The sequence below is a fragment of the Cyrtonyx montezumae genome, unplaced genomic scaffold, assembly GCF_038088225.1.
Source record: "Cyrtonyx montezumae isolate F1298 unplaced genomic scaffold, pur_monq_1.0 scaffold_2, whole genome shotgun sequence".
NCBI classification, from domain to species: Eukaryota; Metazoa; Chordata; class Aves; order Galliformes; family Odontophoridae; genus Cyrtonyx; species Cyrtonyx montezumae.
In genome coordinates, this window is record NW_027071936.1 from 49333042 (window position 1) to 49348867 (window position 15826).

Here is a 15826-nt window from a genome sequence, read left to right on the forward strand (position 1 = left end):
ATTTCAAATACTATCTTCCAAACTGTTTTTATTACAAGAATTCCCATAAGATTTTTGATGAATAGAACCTATAAGCCTAGTCTAACACTTAGGCCACAGGTTTCCATGCTTCTTTGTGATAATATGAATATATATATGCGTTTAATTTAAATTTATGACCTTTCTTCTCTTGTCCTTTCATCAAGGAGCAATGTGAACAGCCTTGCTCTAGTATACTGATGGCACTATAATCATCTAGGATGTTAAAACATCGATTCTGTGTGGTGACTCTCTGGTGAACTCACTGCAATTAACTTATACCTTTGATTAATTGTGATATGAGGTATTGGAATAACTGGACACAGGATTCTAAACATAGTCTCCTAAGTGTTACAGGGTTATAATGTCTCCCCTTTGACCTCCTGGAAATTCTCCCATTAGTACAACTCAGGAGGTTGCTGATTTTCTGTGTTGTCTAGGCACACTGTCATCCACCAGCACCTCCCAGTATTTCTCACCAGAGAAGTTTCCCAGCTTTTGTTGCTTCAAGGGGTCTTTCCTCTCTACTGACGGTCTTGGTGTTTGCTCCTTTTGCTTCCACAAGCAAAGGAAAACAAATTCTGCATCATATCCCCGATAATTTAGTGTTTTTTCAATTTATAGTATTTTGTGAATCAGTTTAGGACAAAACATAGAGCTAATAAACATGTGATTCAGACAGAAGAATGATACCAGCATCCCAGAGCTGTGATTGTGCCACATTATAGTTTAAACAAAAAAGCCATGGTGAGGTGAAATCCTTATCTGCTCAAGTTTGGGGTTTTTTTGTTTGTTTTTTAAAGCAACCACAGGATTTCTTGGCCTCAAAAAAACAGCCATACTTTGTACAACATACACTTGTTTTCCATTTCAGTGTAATTAATCAGCAAGATTTTTCACCAGCCTTGCGGCATTCTCTACTTGTTTTTGAACAGGCTCTCTTGCCCTACAGGAAAGTAAAACATTTGCATTTTATTTATGAACTACACTATATGGAGGTCAAAGTTTTCCAAAATCAATACACTAAATCAGAATAATTAAGACTGAAGTATATTAGGAAATTCAACTCAGGAGAATAAAATGTTAATGAATAAACAGAGAAAGCAAGTGAAGATACTCATAAGTATGAGAAAATAAAATAAAAATAAAAAGAGCAAAAGCTAGAATTTTCATATTTCCTGATTCTGATAAGGAGTGAGGAATAAGCATTACTCTTTCATAACCCAGCTCCTCATTTTTACCTTCAGGTAGTCATCTAAGAAAAACTATTTTTTTCTGTTCTTTCTGTTTCAATAGAACTGTAGCAGCGCTATACCTTATGAATGCACAAAAATCTTTTCCAGCTTCTCTCTTAGTCGCTTACATTTAAATGACCTAAAGGTAAACACAATAAATCTCTTTAAGATTTAAAATTAGCTGAAGCGCCTTACTTATAAGAAAGTTCTTTGTATTATTATTCAGAGGAAAGTTACTAATTGTGAAAATAAACAATATCCATCTTCTTTTGTGTTGTTTATTTTTTGTTTTTGTTGTGTTTTTTTTTTAACATATATGTCACAGGAGTCTCTGTGTGGGGAAGTGTATAGGTCTATAAAATAGCATATGTTTTTGTTTTATATTTAGAACAAGCCTTAAAATAATTTTTTGTTAAGTTGCTTCTGGCTTTAACTAATCAAAGATGTATTCTGTAAGTGACAGGCATACATATGTATGTACATAAATAATTATTTATAAAGAAAAGTTGCTAAAACAGATATGAATAAGTCAAAATATTTTAATTTGTAACGAGACTAATAAAGAAAAAACAATGAACAGTTACTGTGCTGTATTTCCTGAGTGAAGTATCAAAGAACGAACAACTTAAGAGAAAACATATCCTTATTACTACTTGGAAAGAAATGACCAATTCCCTTTTATTTGTAGGCAAATTACTTTACTGAATAATCTGTATGTATCTGTTCAGCACTATTATCTGTTAAGTGTGTGTATACATATGCAGATAAACATATTTATATCTGTGAGTGAATTTATGTGTACACAGTGCCTGTCTCCTGTCTGTTAGCTAAAACACAAACTCCTTGCACTGAATGGCAGAAGAATATACATTAAACATGAAAGCATCCCCCTAGAAATATAAACTATTACATTTTGTGAATATTCAGTTTTAATGTCAGGATCAATATAACAACCCACAAGATTGTGACAGATTCCTGCATGAAACTGTACACAGTAAAAAAGATGGTCATAAGAACATTAATTGTCAGTATTCTTCTTGAGAACAAGTCATCATTTTTTAATATTTTAAGCCATGTTTTCATACACAAATGTAACACATGTATGATGTTACTAATGATAAAATGATGCCTTGAGTTATAGTCTCAAATTTCTTAGTATTTGATGGCAGGTAAGAATTAATATTTTTATATTTCTGTTATAGTGATACTCTTCTTCTATAGTCTTACTGATTTATTAAACAAATATTATCTTCGTAAGACACAGAGTGCCTCCATTAATCCCTGCAGATCTAGAATGCTAAAGTGATACAATCATTATAGTGATTTACTAACACAAGAGAGACCCTGTATAGTCAAGGAAGTGATTCCTAATTAATTATTAAAGAAATGGAAGTGGACAAATGAAATTAACTTTAAATATTTTATGGGATCAGGCAGCACCATGACCTTGTGGTAACATTTTCTAAAACTGTTTGTAAGAAAAATGAAACATCAGATAACAGATTGTGATTATTTTTAAAGATATTGTCGTTGAGTTGCAGCGCTTTTCCTCCTTAAATAAGACTTTCATAGCTTCTGTACCTTGTATTTGATGGTAAAATTTAATACTAAATTCTGTTCCACAGCAGTATTCTTCTATGGTGTTTTTTTTAATAATCTGACATTGCAAACTAGTCCTTTCTTCCTTTCTTTTTTATTCCCCTTTATCTTTAAGTGGTATACTGAAACTTAGAAATATAATTTAGAGAATACATATTTTGTCAATAAAATCCAGTTTCTTAGGATTCTTAATCTGCACATTAAATTTTCTGACAAAGCATTTAGTTTACTCTTCACTTAATCTGCTGCTATCAGAGTTGTGCATGTATACTACATATATGCCATGTATATATGCTTATGTAACCAATGTGCCATAACTGAATTCCAAATGCTCCAAATTTTTGTACTTATGCATATAGCAATGAAAGTTAATGTGTTCTGCCTTAAATTATGTAAGAATGTATATAACGCTTGTTTAAAATCTAAATCTTATTATTATTCCCTCCTTCTGCTCTTCCTCTTCCATTAACACTTTCTTTGCACTCAAGGTACATCTCTGTGCTTGTAACTGATCTACCCCTATATCTTGTAGGACTAACTGATGTTCAAATGCTGACAAGCAGAACTTACACACTGATGTTCATAGCCATAACCTGCCCAAACAAATGAGGACAGGAGAGTCAATTCAGACTATAAGCTGCAATTGCAATCTTTTAGAATGTGCCTTTGAATCTTTGCTTGTGCCTCTAAACAGTTTTATCTCAGGCACTGGACCATGCAAGTAATCATTTATACTCAGAGCTCCAAAGATACGATTATTCTACTGTTTCTTACACTTTTCTCAATGTGCATGTAAAATAAGTGTTGCACTGAATTTACATTAAGGAAGACTGTAGATCTTAATCTTGAATTTATAGAACATACTAGTCTAAAGAGTCCTTTGTGTGTATAACAATGTCCAGGAAAAGAGTCAGCTACACAGTAGAATTAACACAGACTTGAAAGGTAAAATGAGGTAATTATGTTCTGTCTTTTTAAATTACACTAACATAACAAATTGAAGCAAGCAACAGTCTTAAATATCTTATGTTGTGTCATGCAATAAATGTAAATACTTTTTTTGTAACATCTTCACTACTGTCTCAGTGGTAAATGATGGAAAATAATTTCTAAGAGCATTTAGAAAAAAGTTTGGGTCCAGTTATAATATTCTTGTAATTTCATACCTAGACTCTTGAAATATGCAACTGAGGCCATGAACAGATTTGTGGAAGCTCTGAGGACTCATCTTAGAGGGACTACAAACGAGACAGAAAGTGCAACCAATGCCTATGACAGATCAGACTCCTAATTTTGACACTACCAGAAACATCAAAATACAGAACAAAAATCAAGGAACTATTTCCTACCTGTTGCACTAACTTTACAGGTGACTGGAAAAAGGGAAACATCACTCCCACTCTTAAGAAGAACAGAAAGGAAATACAGGCTGGTGTGCTTCATCTCTGTGCCTGGGATGATCATGGAAGATTAAGGCACATGTTGATTCAGTACAGCCAGCATGGCTTCGCCAAGAGCAAATTGATCCTGACAGACCTAGTGCCATCTATGATGGAGTGAGTACATCATCTGACAAGGTGAGACCAACCAGTGACATCTAATCAGACTTCTGTAAGGTCTGAGTTCTACTTAGAGTAAATTTATGTGAAACAGCACCAAACTTGTATGAAACAACAGAGTGGACCTAGCACTGCAACTCCCATGTTAAATTTTCACTGTTGCCAAGTGACAGCATGGTGGGTAATATTTTCTTTATCACAAAAGAAAACTGTTCAGATATTGTGTTTCATACTCAACCATTTGCTACAGAATACTTTCTGAATATGCAAAATCATCACAGAAAATCTTGTCACTTTTTCAGTCATTGTGACTTAAGACACAATATTTTAGTGATTAAATAAATACTTTAAGCAACCTTCCCAAAACTCCTAAGTTTATTCTTTACTTCCTAATCTCTTCACTAGATGAGGACTTCATTGAATTATTAGCAATTCTTGTTCACTTAATTGTGTGCAAGAAACTTTCATTTCAATATTGATAATGGGAGATTGTTGCTGTCCTACGTTTTAAACTGGACTATTTGCTCCATATAAGTTTCCAATACTCATATGATTACCCGTGCCCATTCCTTTAGACAAGAAGATAAAAATATATATAATTCATATGTCATATAAATATGTATTTATTCGTTTATTTTCCTTACTTCAGCTAGTTTCTTTACATAGGTAATATAAACACTTGCTACAAATCAAGGATGAATGAAGCCTTCAGAAAAAAAAATATAAATTGAAACAAGCTTCTTTTCACAAGTTTACAACAGGATCAGTTTAACTATGGAAAACTTGATCTTATCAAAACAAAAGAGACTTTTACTACTGATCCTAATAAGTCTAAATGAATACATCCATAAGTCTGGACTTTTACTTTTTTTCTGAGTTGCTGTTACTACCTTATGGTACTGACTTTTATTTTAGTGTGAATAACTTGGAACAAGAAAAGTGAAACATAACATCTCTCCTCCTTGCTTTGTCATGTCAATTCCTCTTGTTTTCATCAGTAGTAGTCAGCCATCTTCAGCTACCTTGGTGAGAAGACAGGTATTGCAGAAGCTGAGATCAGAGTACAGTAGCTAATGCTGCTTCTTACTTGTTTCCTTTATTTTTTCTCGCACATTACTGCTCCAGTGAGTTACCATGGACCACAGTCCCTCGGTCATGCCTCCATCCCAGTACGGGTTACCCACAGGCAATAGTTCTCAAAGGCATCCTTCCTCCCCCACAGAGACAGCACAGGTTGCCTCCTGGTCTCCTGCCGTGCAGAGTATCTATCAGCCTTTGCTACTGAATCCCACATTTTATGTCAATACAATTTTGAAGGCTATTTTCAGCTGCCTAACAAATTAGTAGAACCTAATCACATCAGTTTTATGGAAGGGAAAGTGAAGGGAAGGTAAGGAAAAATGAAGAAAACCACAAGCCAGCCCTTTGTTGTAGTCTGGAACAGTAATGCTTTGAAAATATAATCAACAGAACTTCCCAACCAAAGCCTATTTATTAATTTGAGTTGAAATCTATTTACATCATTTGATGTTCTACATAAAAACCGTCCTTCATACTAGAGGCTGCTGAAATCCTAGGAAAATATTTTTATCTCTCTCTGAAAGGACTGGAGAAAAAATACTAAGAATGCATGTATGTGTAAACACACCTTTTCTCAGAATCTTCTGCTTAATATATGAAAAAGCAAAATGTTTTTTTCTCTATTACCTGAGGTACACAAACACTTGTAAGAGAACCTTGCGGAAACAGAAATGTTTTTGACTGGTATTTGCAGTACTCTTACATTCACACTAAGAATATACACCATTTAGTTAGAATGAGACCTCTGATAGTCATCAGTGAATTAAAATCTAACAGCTGAAATTGTTGCTACTCTTAGCAAACCTCCATACTTCCTGATGGCTGCAGTGTCCCTTGGGGTGAACATGTCTCATTTGCTTGTGAATAAGTATAACTGCCATTTCCCTACCTTAAGTTAAACTGACTACAGTTTTGTCTACACTTCAGTACAACAGACTAGAATCTGTGATGATACTGGAGCTGGACTCATGAGTGGATCAAATGTGGCTTTCAGGTCAACTATGTTATTGGGATGGGTAGAATGAGAGATGCTGCTAATTGATTTACATCTGCTACATCATGTCTGTCAATAGCACTTAGACAAATAATATTTTCCCTGCACATCTTCCTTCCTTCAATCTTTCTTCCTCCCTGCTCCTCATTTCTCTATTTAACACACAAAATGTCATTTCTCTTATTCAGTCTGAAACAGAACTTTGCTTTCAGAGTATCTTAGTTTTTGTGACGTATCTGGTACGTTGTGGTTGCACAAAACAAGAAAATAATTAAAATGTAAAGTAATTGGAAAATAATGTACCTGTGGAGGAAGACATAATTCTAATTCATGTTAACAGCAATAAATAATAAATAAAAATAAAATAGATAAATAAAAGTTGGATTGGATTATAATTCAGTAAATAATTCTGAACAATTTTGGTAATTCTATAGTGAGAAGAGGCTGTAAATACTTCATATTTTCACACAACAGCTAGTACGACACCAGATCCCCTCAAATATGCATTTTATACATTTATGCTTAGACAAACATTATATGATTTTAATATCATAAAAAAGACACTCAACTCAGTTTCCAGGACTGCATGCATTATTAGTAGCCTTTTCAGCATAGAACTTTATTTACGAAAACATGGGCAGAACAGAATCCTCCTGATTCTCAAAATATTGATTGCATTTCTAAAACATTACATTATTTCTACTCAGGACTACTTGTGAGTAATAGAGGCAATTTAGTTAATAATAATTAGGAAAAGAAATGGAAATTAAATCTTGCATTCCTTTGAGATATTTAACTTGGCACATATGGAAAAAATTAAAGACTTCTATCCCCAGTTGTATCTTAAGAGGTATGGGACAATATAGGAAGACTATCTAGACTACCTATGTAGGCGCTCTGTTGCAAAGTAACCTAAATATTGTTGTACATCTGTTGGAAATAAGTCAACCAAATGCTGTTCTTTATTTATACAGGAGTAAAACAGTATTTCTGTTCTATTCATCATTAGTAAGACATCATTATGCCAAGTTAATGGTAGACAATATTTCAACATCAATTAAGAAAATAATATGAGTGTCTGTTAAGAATGGTGGAAGCAAGGAGATCAGAGAGGTTTTTATTTAGAGGTGCTTCTTAGGTTACTTGCTCCTTAAGTCTATGTTACAGGCCTTATATTATGATTGCCTTACAGCAGAAACTAGCAAATAAATTGTCAAACATTTTTTCTTCATCTTTCAGCTGAAGACTCAGGGAAAAATATCAAACTACCTTTGGCTTGGTTACAGAAATAAAAGTCTATAATATTCTGCATGCAGAAATGCATACTATAAAGTAACAGATTAAACACTTACTGTGAATTCTTCAGAGACAAGCAGGGAATACTGTGGCACATTTTGCCTTTATATGTTAAATTTATCTAAAATACAAGTTATAAATGATTAACCAATTCACCCTCCAGTCACATCAGACAGAAACATACTGATTTCTGCTTTGTTGCCTGAAAGATGATAGCTGATGATTCTGTTCATTTTTCTCTACTAGTTTCTTTTTCTGTATCGCTTTCTTAATTGCTGAATAGATCTTTTTCTTTAGTACCATGAAAACAGAAGTGTGTTAATGGAAGTTGACAGGAGCAGCTATTTCCTCTCTCATAGATACAAGTACTATAGCTTATGCAGAAATATAACATCATTTTTGGAAAAAGTAGAGTTTCAAAATCACTCAGGGCCATCTTCGTTAGTCGCTGAAAACATACATAGTAAATTGGCTGTACTTATTTTGAATTGTTTTTGAGATAATTGTTATGCACGATTGACTGTTTTGATCCCTCTAAACAATTGGAGATGAACCAATGAAAAACTGCCAATATGATTAGATCGTTGAATGCTTTGGCACATGAAGAAAATTTAAAGAAACTTGATTTACTCAGCCTAAAGAAGAGAAATCTTGAAGGGAAACGATTAATCATGTTCTTTGAGTATCTAAAAGCAAGTTTGAGAGAATTTAGACAGTAGTCTCCTCACAAGGCTGTAATATGACAAATCAAGAAGCAGTGGGCATGAGTTATTTCAGCAGTAATTCTGCTTAAAAAAAAAAAGACTTCATTATGGAACAATTATACATTGGATCAGAGTATACGAAGTAGGGGGTTGTATCTAAAAGACTCCTTACAATCTAAACATTCCCATGGTTTTCTGTCTACTTTGATGATGAGAAAGAGTTATTCTAGCATCAATGTGTAAACAGAAAATAGCTCTTTTAAAAATTCTATGGACTGATGAAGGATTTTCATTAGATTTGTTCTTAGTACCAGTAAAATTAAATATTTGTTATTACAGTTCTTCAGCACTTTTCGGTGCTGAAAAAGAAAAGTGAGTAGAATACACGCAAGAATAATTTGACTGATGTGGAGAGATTTTTTGGTACTTATTGAGCTGGAATAGTTGGAAATAAGAAATCTCTGTGAATTTCCAGGGCATTATTGAAGTACAGGATAATTATCATATTTCTGTTAGGGATGCTGCCTCACCAGCTCACTGCACAAAGGGATCCAATTATTGTAAGAGGAAACAAAACATTTTTTTGAATAGGAATGGAAATTCTAAGCAAATAAAAGATGAACTTTTTCCTGCTCCCTATAATGTTTATTATTTGAATATTTTTGATGGTTTGGGGAGCTCTGTTTTTGATGATATGCAGGGAACCTGAATTTCAGAAACCTGGTGATTACTACTTGATAGAAATCCTGATTCCATTTGCCCAACTCAGCTGAACTCATAATCATATTTTAAAGTCATTTACACATGAATAATCATCTTATTGGAAGGATTTTTGGAGGGGTCAAAGAGAAGGTCGCTTTCAAAAAGGTTCACTGGTCTTCTCCATGTCTTTAAATATACCAATCCTCTAGAATTAGCATGGGAATTTAAAAACAGTACATATAATTATGAGGAATCCATTTTGTTTTTACCTGCCTATATTTTGATCCTCAGTAGCAGTCAAAAGATTTACTTCTGAAGATTTGTGAAGGAAACAATAACTAATTCTTCTCAGACATCACTGAATAAATAGTGGGGGTGGAACAAACAGTTACTGGGGGTTGACCACAGCCAGCAGCCAAATGCTTATAATACTGCTTGCTTGCTAAATTCTCCACGGCAAGATGGGTGAAACAACAGGAAAAGAATACATGGGCTGAGAGAGAGGAAGGTTAACAGATAAAGCAAAAGCTAAATAAAACAAAATGATTTTTTTTTCAACCATTCCCCACACACAGGCAGAAGTTCAGCAACTTCTTAGAGAACAGTAACTCAGCATGTGTGTGAGGATAAATATCATAACCTCAAATGCCTTCCCTTCCTTCTTCTTTTCCTGAGATTTTATTGGTGAACACAGTGTGATATGGTACAGAACATCCCTTAAGAGATCTTGAGTCAGCTACCTCAGCTATGACCACACTCAGCTTCTTGTGCATCCCCAACCTACTTGGTGTTGAGGCAGCATGAGAAAGCTTTGACTCAGCAATAACTAAAACATTTGTGTATATTAGCATTGCTTCATCCACAAAGGGAAAAAAAAATAGGTCATGAATTTAGTGAAGCTATATTTATTTGAAATACTTTTACAATGATAGATGCTTGCCAACTCAGATTGAGTCTTAATGTGAAAACCTAATAAAAAAAAGTTGTTGTCTTCCCTCCTGTTGCTTCCAACATGCTGTAGGTGGGGCCCTGCTTAAGCAGGAACCATATGCAAAATAACCTCCAGCAGTCCTTTACAACTTCATCCATTAGAGGCAAAAGAGATTAGAAGTATTGATTTGGAAAAGATTACTAACTGTTTAAGAATTTCTTTAATGAAAATTAAGTAGGCTACAATCTAGCAGAAATTCTGTAAGCTCTTGGGGTAGAAGTGCTCAAGTAATTTGAAGTGAAGGGAAAATTTTGCTTTTTCAGACTTACATGAATCATTGACTTAGCAGTTCTAGTCACATTTTAATTTTGTACTATTTTGATAAGAAATTCAATTCCTTGTTTATCTTGAAGAACATGAAAAAGACTTCAATAAATATTATGACAATATATTACATAATTATGACATAGTATCTACTCTGTATAACAAAACTGTAACCATTGAGCTGCATAACATTGCAATGCCCTTGTCAGCAATAGTTCATAAGCTTAGTTCTAGTGTTGCAAGACTCAAGTCTGAGGCTTGACAAGCTTTCTGTCTGAACTTCTCTTGATCTATTTGTGATTGTTCTACTTTGACAGCAATTGGTTTTAGGACTAACTACCAAAGAGAACAAACAAATATATGAGAAGGGTGCCATATGTAATATACTTGGCTTTAACATGCAGCTATAGAGCAGTGAAGAAAGAGAAAGGTATAAAATCATGATAGCAACCACATAAAATGACCTCAACTGAATCCTAAAGGAATGAAGAAACCAAAAGCACGAACAACGAATTCCTCCCAAAAGACTACAGAAGCTGGACATTTATGGTGCTATTCTCTCCAGCAGCCTGACTTCAAGATCTAGAGAAGCAGTGGAAGGGCAAGAATAATGTAAAGAGAATTAATTAAATAAAAAAAAACAACTTCTTTAGCTTCTATTATTATTTTTATTTTTTATTATGCAGTACTTTTATATAGATTAATGGCTCTTCAACTAAATCAAATATTTTCATTAACCTATGGAGTCTTACCTTCAGTTACATAAGGTATGATTCCTCTCTATCCATAAACACGATTTTGAGCATAACAGTAGGCTGAATATAAATACATTGCTCCACTTGTGTTCCTTTACTTTCCACGGGATAATCCAGAATTTATTTAAAATAACATTCCTACTTCAGGAAACCATTTATCTTCATAGTCACTAGAGTGGTATCATTCAACAAATTATACCTTTGAATCGCTTAATTCTGCTTATCAGAGTGACTCAGAGAAACACCAACATTTAAAGGCCCTGCTTCTTTCCACTTAAAACCAAGTTTTTAAAAAAATCTTCATTTTTCAAAACACTAATTATTATCACTAAGATGAACAAATGAGTTCTTACACTTTAATATTTTATAAGTGACCTACAGAAAATGCTAAAAGAGAAATAACAGTGTGAAAAGGTAAATTCATATTATAAAACTACCTTAACTCCGAGACTTACAATTTAAGTCAAAACTATGAAGAACATAAAATTCCTTAGTTTCCTAGATCCAGGCATAATTGTCTCAATGATTATACAGTCAAAAGCGATCTTCAGAAATAATGTATTTTTTTAAATCCACATTTTAAATAAAGAAAATATTAGATATGTTGAATATAATTTATAATGTAAAGACTGTGTCATGGTTTTATGATTTTTATTATATTATTGATATTCCACATCATGACATCGTGTAGTGTATTAGGAGTTAAAGAGTTAATGCTCTTGGTCTAGTGGTTAGGAGCCGGCGCTCTCACCACTGCTCTTTAACTCCTAATACACTACATGATGTGGAATATCAATAATATAACAAAAATCATAAAACCATGACAGACTGCTAGAGAGTGAAATTGTTTCTGCTATAGATTCCAATATACAAAAACACTTCTTATTCTTTTATATATTATATAAATATTAATTTTAATCTTAACAGTTTTATTTTCAAGATGAATGTCAATATTTATGTAAAAGTTGCAAAAGCTCATGATCACACAGTAGGTTTTTAGAATGATAAAGGAGGAAAGGAGCCTGGAATGCTACTAACTTACAACAGTAAGTTGTGTATGTAATGTGTTTCCAGCTCTCTAATTTGTTCTATACTGACATTAATGAGATATCACAGGATGCCAAAGGGCTGGTGTTGAAGTGAGAAAATGTTATAAAGGACAACTCTGTTGATTCTTGGACAGCAATCATAGAATTGCTCGCTTTCTCACTTATCCATTTCATAGGTACATCCCACGGGAAGGCTAAAGGAAGATTCAACAATATACCAAGTATATACATACTCCACAGTTTCTCAGAAATATAAAGTGATTCTAAACTTAGGCACACTCGAGCACAGTCTTTCAAAGAGAGTATTAGTTACAGCAAAGGAATGCATAAAATACTCAGCTTTTCTCCACCTATACAGGTAGAAAAATTACTCCAATTAACAAACTTCTATGCTTGTAGATTTGTAATGATTTTTTTCTGTGGCCTCATCCGTTCTCCAGGTGACAAGTAATATGACATAAAGAAACAACCTTAGGTCCCATCAGAGGAAGATTAAATTAGATGTTAAGGTTGACTTTTTTTCACAGAAAATGATTAGGTATTAGAGCAGACTGCCCAGTGAGTGATGGAGTTACCATCACAAGAGAGATGCAGCCCACAACCCCTCTGGCTACAAGTGACATTTCTCCTTAAGTATAGAATCTTCCCTTATGTTCAGGAAATACCTTCAGTATTTCAGTTTTTGTCTTTTGTCCTGTCCCCAGGCATCACTAAAAACGGCCTGATTCCGTCCTCTTTGTCCTCTCCCTTCATGTGTGTATAAATACGTATGTGTTACATGCATATGTAACACAGTGTTTGAAGCTTCAAATATGGTAGTTTTTATAATTTTCTGGTATCGTAGTCTAAATTAATGCAATTTCTACCAGAGACATGAAACGTACGTTTTTATTTTTATCCCATTCATTCACTCCCCCAGTGTCATTTATCCAGTTCTGCAGATAGCCAACATTAAGATAATCACTATTTCTTTAGCCCACCTCAAAACCAAAAAGTAACACAAAGAATTAAATAAGTGTAAAATGAACATCTTAACCTAGAACAGTAGTCCCTCACATGTAAGGCTCTTTCTAACCCAAAATTTCTCCTCGAGGCCAAAAAAAAAAAAAAAAAAAAACTTTGACTTTTGTTTCAATTGTTAGGATTTTAAGAATTTTGAAGTACATAAAACAATTTGGTTAGGCAGCAAAGAAAATCAAGTGATCTTCACTCCTCTTAAAACTTGAATTTGGGAGTTCATTACAACAAAATACAGTTTCAAGAGTTAAATATGGAATTATGGGGGACAAGGGCAGAGAGCAAAGATGTACATGTTAAAAACATTTCAGAAAAAATAAAGTCACATCGAAACCTTTGATATTTAGCAGTGAGGTGTAATATAAAATTATGCCCAAATATTGTGAATTTATTAACTGATAAAGTAAATAAGTGACATGAAAATGATGTGAAGAGCAATTAGTTGGCTAACATGTAAGTTATTCACATTTAAATATTTCTCCCCCCTCAGCAAAAGCATTTTTTAATGTTTATCTTTAGTTTATCAGACTTCAAGTAAGAAGTAATGTAAATAAAGGAATCTATCACAAAATACCTTTTCATGTGGTTCTCAGATATAATCTGTATAAAGCAGTATTTTTCCTATAGGAAAAAATAAGGAAAAAGTTTGGTGAGAACACATGTGGATTAAAAAATAAGGTATTATCTATTATTTGTAATGGTTTTCCCACAAAAATTAGAGTATGCATCAGAATAAACATTATTCTTAATAAATTCCATGCATTGTGGCACATTTGACATTTCTTTGTGATAAGTCAAACTAAGAGTACATCTGAAAGTTTTATTAGTCAGTTGCTGTTCTTTCTTGTAAAAATTTTTCTTTTTTCCTTGTACTTCCCTTCAACTTCCTTCAGTGAATTTTAAAGTGAATTAAGTAAAAAATTTGGTAAGTTTGTAAGTAGTAAGTTCATCATCTGGTAAAGTAAGCAGCAGGAGAGATCCATGCATTTGGAATTCCAGGTCACATTCCCTTTGCTTACAGACAGAAAAGGAACTTATAAGACTGCTGCTGAGCTTCCATATCCCTGAGGATTATGTTTGTGTAGGCGATCTCTCAAAGGTGCAGTTCATATGCTTCCAGAATTGTACTATAATATAACTTCTTTAAAACAGACAGAAAGAGTGCCAGATTTTGATCCTCTTAACTTCAAAGAATAAGCCATTACAATGCATCCATATCCTTTTGGAATCTTGTTACAGATGCATACTAAAAGGAAATTTTATTTGCCCCAAGCTCAACTTCAATCTCATTTTAATTTATAGCCATTGTTTGTATTAAATAAATGTAGACCAATAATGATATTATAGCCATAAAAGTCCCTAATGGAGCTACATTAAAGCATAAAAATGAACTTAATTATCAGGGTCTTTTAATTTGTCTGGAGATCTCATAGTCTTCAGAAATGAGTTCAATCCATCTCAGATAAAATCACAAAGAGATTCTGTATGCATTGGAGCACGTGTTGGATAAACATGTCAGCCACTAGGCTAGTAAAGAGAGGAGATATTATTTATTGTATATAATAATTAACGTGGATTTCTAACTGTAAATTTCTACTGTAAGTGTAATCAATATCATGTTGCCAAGTGGAATGTGCTTTCAATGCATGAGACAAGATTTGGTTAGGACCAAAGGAATTGCAACCAAGCTATTTAAAATACAGAGTAAATAGGAAAATAAATAAATAAATAAACAATTAAGAACCTCTTAATTGTCATGCCTCTTGCTCATTGAGAAGATTAAATACACAGTCACTCTAAATAAGGGTTAAAGACTTCATCCTACAGTCACAAGCTTGGAGATTGTGATCTGTAAATGCCTGAATATTCTTTGCCTCGGCCCTTTATATTTGGGTCAGCATGCTCTGACTGCATGTATTTCACTGTCTCACCAGTATTTTATATTGGATGAACATCCTAACATTGCAGGATGAACATTGTGAGTTGAGTGAAAAGCACAAAAAAAATAATTCATTAGTAAGAACAGAATCTATTAGGTTTTCAGCCTTCACAAATACTTAAATATACTATAAGTACTGTATTAATTAAAGATGAAAAATATCATTAAAGAATTTAATAGAGGCAGAAATACTCTGAGTGAACCTGACTTCTGTTTTCAAAAAGAAATAATAGTACCTAACTTATTTCATTGAATAACAGACATATTTAAATATTTCTCTGGGATAAGAAATAGTTAAGAAAAACTTTCACTCACTATTTTATTTCGCTTCTCCTGTCTTTCCTCTCTCAAGCTTTTTCTGACAGATAGACATTAAAGTGGATTTTAAAATAACTGTTTTTGTCTTCAAAGCATACTGAATTCCACATGGCTGACAATAAGAAAATTAAATAAAAACAGAAACAGTGATCCTACAGTATTTGCAATTATTTGCACAGCTTTATTTGTATGCTTAGCATGAAATAGCTTTTAAAATTTAGGTATGAGGTGTTTTTACAGATAACTTCAATTCTCACACATCACTTAGACTATTTGTATTGAAATCTTAAAACTTAACATTACATC